This window comes from Impatiens glandulifera, chromosome 1, assembly GCF_907164915.1.
Source record: "Impatiens glandulifera chromosome 1, dImpGla2.1, whole genome shotgun sequence".
Taxonomy (NCBI): domain Eukaryota; kingdom Viridiplantae; phylum Streptophyta; class Magnoliopsida; order Ericales; family Balsaminaceae; genus Impatiens; species Impatiens glandulifera.
Genome location: NC_061862.1, coordinates 92,035,751 through 92,041,835, shown reverse-complemented (window position 1 = coordinate 92,041,835; position 6,085 = coordinate 92,035,751). Strand labels below are relative to the sequence as shown.

The window sequence follows — 6,085 nt, the reverse complement described above, 5'->3', positions numbered from 1 at the left end:
TACGACGAAAATTCCATCATGAAAGTTAAGTTTGCAAAATAGCTCGTGGGTAAATCTTCGACGGCTATTCAATCAGTCGGAAAGTAATTGCGACGGATCTTCTGACGTAATATTTACGACGGATCATCTGACGTAATATTTGCGACGAATCTTCTGACGTAATCTTTGCGACGGATCTTCGTATGTAATAATTTAACATTCTAATTTGTCACGAAATTTTCCACGGAAAAGAATTTACTTTTTTGTTAATATTTTCGACGATTTAACTAAAATTTTGAACATTATTTATTTTAATATTCGTTGTATTTTTGTTATTCCATTCAAATTAATATTATATAATTATTTTAATATTTTAATAAAAAATAATTTTATTTTATATTAAACATTATTTTATAAAATCTCATAAATCAATCAAATACATTAAAATTAAAATTAAAATTAATATATTCCAACCATAATTTACCACATAAAAAAATTAAATTAAACCATTGAAATAACACAAATCATTCTTATATCTAAATCTAAAAAGTTAAAATACTATATCTTAATATAAAGTCATAAAATACTTATATTCAAATTAAACCTTAAAAAAATATCTTCATGTCCAATCCAAATGCTTAAAATTCATTAATAACCTGCAACAATTTCAACAAAGAGATCTAAATTAGACAATTATTTTCACATAATACTCATATTTAAACATAAAATAGACAAACAACAAAAGAAGAGTCAATAACCACATTATACAAATACAAAAATTCATCCAAATTACTAAAATCAACGTAAGAGAATTATAACAACAAAAGGAATAATGATACAAATTTGTCAACTAACCACATAACTAATTTACTAAAATCAACACACAACAAAACTAAATTTAAACATTTGATTAATCATATTTAGCTTGACGTCTTAACTATTTTCTTTTAGATTTTAAGATAATTTGAAGTTGATTAGATTATGTTTTAGATTTTACCTAATTAGAGTGCAGGCTAAAATGTGAGCAAACAACTAAGAATAATTGATTATTTTAATGATTTGAAACTCAAGTAAAATGAACGTATCAGATTTGCCATTGCCATTGAAAACAGTTCATAGTTAAACACATTGTTAGATAAAATTAGACCGGTTCACAGAACTTAACATAAATAAACCTTCCATGCAGGAACAAAGAACCGGACCAGTCAAAATACCCAACCGATTTGAGAAAACCAACCGGTCAGATCACTCAACCGGTTAAGAAGCTCCACCGGTCAAGTTATTTAATCGACCTGAAACATGACCGCTCAAAAGAAGGCTGGAAACACCAGACAGCCGGTTAATAACCGGAAGTCATCAGGCCAAGTCAAATGACCGACCAGCATAAGAAAACACTTCGGGTATCTGTTGAGAACGATACCAAAGGAACAGACTGAACATTGCCATATTCATACAAGTCCGAGGACAGTCTGCAGGCTGTAGAAGACCGTCCTACAAGATCTTTCCACTTCAGGATAAATAAAAAAGGAAATCTTCCAAGTACAGACAACTGTCTAACCAACAGTCACCATATTGAGTAAAAGACAAACCTGGCAGGTTTGTCTTACACACTGGAAGAACAGACTGCAAAGTCTGTAAAGTTGACCGCCAGGTCTGAACAGTTGACCGCCAGGTCTGAAAAGATGACCGCCAGGTCTGAATCACTGAACCTCTGCTCAGCCAATCAAATTCAAGGAAGTAAATATGACCGTTGACATATTTCACCTATAAAAGAAGCAGCTGAAGAAGAGTAAATGTGGGACAAGTGGGATACGTGAGACAAGAGAGATTTCAAGGGGACATAGTGAACAATTAATTTACAAGTGATAAAATTGTGTTATCTCTCTCTAGAAAGCTTAAGTGCTAAGTTGAAGTGTGTATTTATAATTTTGGTGTAAATTGTACGGGTGTTATCGAGCAGGAAATAAGTCTCGATCGGATTGTATTTGTATTCCTTAGTGAATATCCTTCTCGCGGTTTCGAGAGGAATGGGTGACGTAGGAGTTTTATCTCCGAACATCCATAAAAATCTGTCTTGTTATTTACTTTCCGCCTGATTTACTTTATAACCGAGCTGTACTAACCGACCTACACCGTTTTGACCGACTCTACACTATCTAAACCGAATCATCAAGTTACAAAAACCGACCCATCAATTTCCAAACCTGTCCTATTCAAAACCGGTTCTGCTTATCTTGTGAGTGTGCTGCTTCAACCTGAAACAAACATCTTTCGCGCTTGAACCTGGTTCAAGGGTTTGTGACAGTTTGTGTAGTATTGAAACCCCGGTGTTAATCTCTAACCGGATTAATCACCACCCTTTGAGTGAGACGCGCTAACCGGCCCAAACCCCAGTCCTCCAGCGGCGACCTAGATCCTAACACATATATACACAAATTTATTGAAGTCTAGATCTAGATCTCAAGTATTTCTAAATGGCACATATTATCATAATAATTTTATTAAAGAAATCACTATTTTTGCTAGACAAAACTAGTGGCTAAAAATAATTCTTACAAGAAGTTCTAAAATCCTCTATTCGGTTGAGGAGACCTAAATTATTATTGTTTGGTGACATACTTTGGAAATACTGAATAGGCAGTTTTTAAAGATATATTATTAAAATATGTCATTATTTAAGACTTGTTTGTGTCATCATCAGTATATAAATCACAATAACTACAATAATGTTACTCAAATTTTTAATAAATAAACAAACTGATCTAATTATGAAATCAAATTAGGTTTGCACAATTAATCGATCCAATTCAATGTAATAAAATATGTAGACAAACGAAATACTCAGGTATACGGTTATAGAAAAGGAGAGAGCTTACATTGAGAGAAATGAATGGTTCAAATAAAGGGTTTAGGAATCCTATTGATATGTTCTTCCCCTTCCCTTTACAGTTCTCTCCAACCTCTTTGCATGGAGCCTGCAAACCAAGGTTAATAATTCATTAAGTAATAAATAATCATAATCTATCTATATGGCTTGCAAATTGAAGTGGGAACTGATTTTACTAATTGATTTTGAAAACAACTATGTATTTCTTTGAGAAAGCATCCTATATATGAATCATAATCTCAAAGAAAAAAACCTTAAGTTTAGGTGAAGCAGTTTCTGTAAGAAGTCCAATTGAAAGAGGAGATGCATTAATAATCTTTATCTCTTTGTTTTTCAAATAAGTCAATCAAATCTTCTAATGATGAATCGTTTATATAATAATGGCAGTATGAAATAACCATATCAACAGTCCCTGTAGGTGTACGATCAATGACATATGTAAAAACCCTCAAAGCAAGACATGTTATACCGTTGCTCGATTCCTTCAAGTTTTGAAGAGCATGGATTGTTTCATTAATAATCTGCCAAAGGAAGAAAAATAATTGTGATGAGAATAAGTATAATTGATATTTAAATCTATATCTATGATAGTTAAAGAGAAAACCTGATCTAGTGAACCGATTTTGATGTCATGGGTCTCATGGCACTGTAATAAATTATGGACTAGGGCCAGTTCAAGCCAATCTCCATCTGTCACACCAGGCATTGCACTAGGGCTACTTCAAGCAAGAAAACAATTGAATTCAAAACAACCATGTTAAAAACTGAAACAAAATTATGGAAGCTTAAAAAATTGATTATTGCATATTACATCTTATCAAGTATGCTCATAGAATACAATCAGTCAAGCCATCCTATCTTATTATCAAGTAAACATTGCAAACAAGAACCGATACAATGTCTACTCCATCAATGTCCATATAAATATCCCGAAATTACCATCAAACCAATCTCTGAAATTGTGTGACCCATTCTCATTGACATAGAGATAGACCAACTTACAACCGGCAGCCAAATTAGAGGAATTGTTCACCAATGTGTAAGGGTTATAAACTGCTTCCAGTTCCCCCAACAAAAAAGTAATAATAGTATTGAGTTTATTCGAAATGCTAACATTATTTCTGTTTGATACGCTCAAATATGTTTGGCAACAATCCCACATGAGATTTTTGAAATTGAAAGGATGCCCTTATTTAGAAAAGCGATTTACCTCCCAAAAAGCATTTTGGAAAAAGCGTGAGCCTTCCTTGGTGACTATAGGCTGGTGAACTCATTCTTGATAAGCATCTCCAAGGTGGCCTACCTATGTCAAATAAAGGAAACACATATGAAATGATAGCTAAGCTAAGCACCTCTTCAATCAACTAAAACTGTCATATAGTTGATGAAATTAAATCCAAACACATTTTTCATCAATATGAAACAAAAACTCGGATTCAAATCCAACTAAGAGAATAAAGATCTCAGGTTCGATTTTCACTAACATTGCCCGCCCGACAGGCTCAAAAAAGTAATCACGGTAAAAAATAAAAACTAACATAACAAAATACTGTAAGCTAGAGGAGTAAGGAAGGTGTTAGACCTGATTAGACCTGGAACACCAGTGATTTATTCAAATCCACTATAAAGCCTTGTGTCACCATCTTCCTGACCTAGCTAGGTTTTGCACCTAAAAACCATTGACAGCGTCACAGCAACTTTGAAGAACAAGAAGAAGTAGAAGAACATACCTATATAATTAATAAAAATGATTTCAATTTCATAGTTCGTCACTCTTAATTTCATCTCATGACGCTTCGTTTTTGCTTCCATGGCATGGCGATACCGTAACTCATTTAACCTCTACATTTATAGAAATTGATACTAGTAAATAAACCATGAATCTTCTTTTCGTTCGTTCATCTCACTTCTTTTCGTTCGTTCATCTCAATTCTCTCACGACGCTTCGCTTATAACTTATTCAACCTCTAATTTTTTTGAAATTGAGACTAGGAATGAATACAAATTAGATAGATAGATCTTCCATGAATATAATAATGTGATACTGAAACAAAATTAGATAGATAGAGATGGAGTGAGGGAACTTACTTGTGAGAAAGAAGTCGGATCGATTACGCTAACTTACTGATGCAAAAATAAACAAGAGAATGTTGATGGCTCCTTGATCGATCTATATATCTGAACTTGAGAGATTCAGAGAACTAATTTTTGAAATCGAAATTTGTTCCGGTGAAAGATTGTATCCATATAGTGGCGACCAGAATCATCCACTTTCTCGATTCTCCAGCCATCGTAGGGAATCAAGTTCCGATCGTGTTCGCCTAGCGCCGCATGTGACGGTTACGAACTATTAGAAAAAGTAGATTAGGAAATAATCCAGTTAGATATGGGAAGTAAAATTAGGAGAAATGAAATATTAGAGGGATTAATATATTATTTAGGATTTCGATTTTTGACGCTCCAATAAATTATTTGTGGTTTTGACGACCCAATCTATTATTTAAGATTTCGATGTGATTTTCGACGCCCAAGATTATTTACGTATTTTTCGACATTTTTCGACGTTCAAATATTATTATTTTATATTATTTACAAAATAATATTTTATTTAAAATAATTTGATTTGAATAAGATTTTATTATATATATATATATATATATATATATATATATATATATATATATATATATATCCACGAATTTTGCTACGGTAATATTAAATATTTTATTTTATTTATAAATTAATTTTATACATAATTTATTAAATTAATTGAAATTAATTTTATATAAAAAATAATTTAAAATAATGACATTTGATTTATTTTATTATTTAAGCACTATTTTATATTTCATATATAATGTACGTAGAAAATATTGTTGAAAATTTGGTAAGCATTTTTAGTAGAAAATTTTATAGATAAATTATCTTTGTTTTTTACAATAAAATTTTATTCATTTATCAATATTTGCGACGGAGTATAATTTTCGTAGAATAAATCGTCGGAATATCTGTCGTATAGTTTCGACGGTAATTATGCGTCGGTAAACATGGACTTTTTTGTAGTGATATGTTGGATTTTCTTTCATACCAACTTATAGTAGGCTAATGTCTCAAAAGACTTCAAACTATCTCTCTATTCAATAATTTGATTAGTGGATCCACAATGTTATCTTTGACTTACATAGTAAAATTTGATAACTCCATTAGAGAGTATAGTCT

At 31.8% G+C, this 6,085-nt stretch overlaps 1 long non-coding RNA gene across 1 annotated transcript; it reads right to left on the bottom strand.

Moving 5' to 3' along the window:
• Positions 1-543: 543 nt before the first annotated feature.
• On the bottom strand, positions 544-4,171 carry LOC124918839. The gene is made up of 3 exons (XR_007097532.1): positions 4,077-4,171; positions 2,856-2,954; positions 544-635 (listed from the first exon to the last, which is right to left on the bottom strand). It is a non-coding gene; the product is annotated as an uncharacterized LOC124918839 (long non-coding RNA).
• Between the last annotated feature and the right edge of the window lie 1,914 nt (positions 4,172-6,085).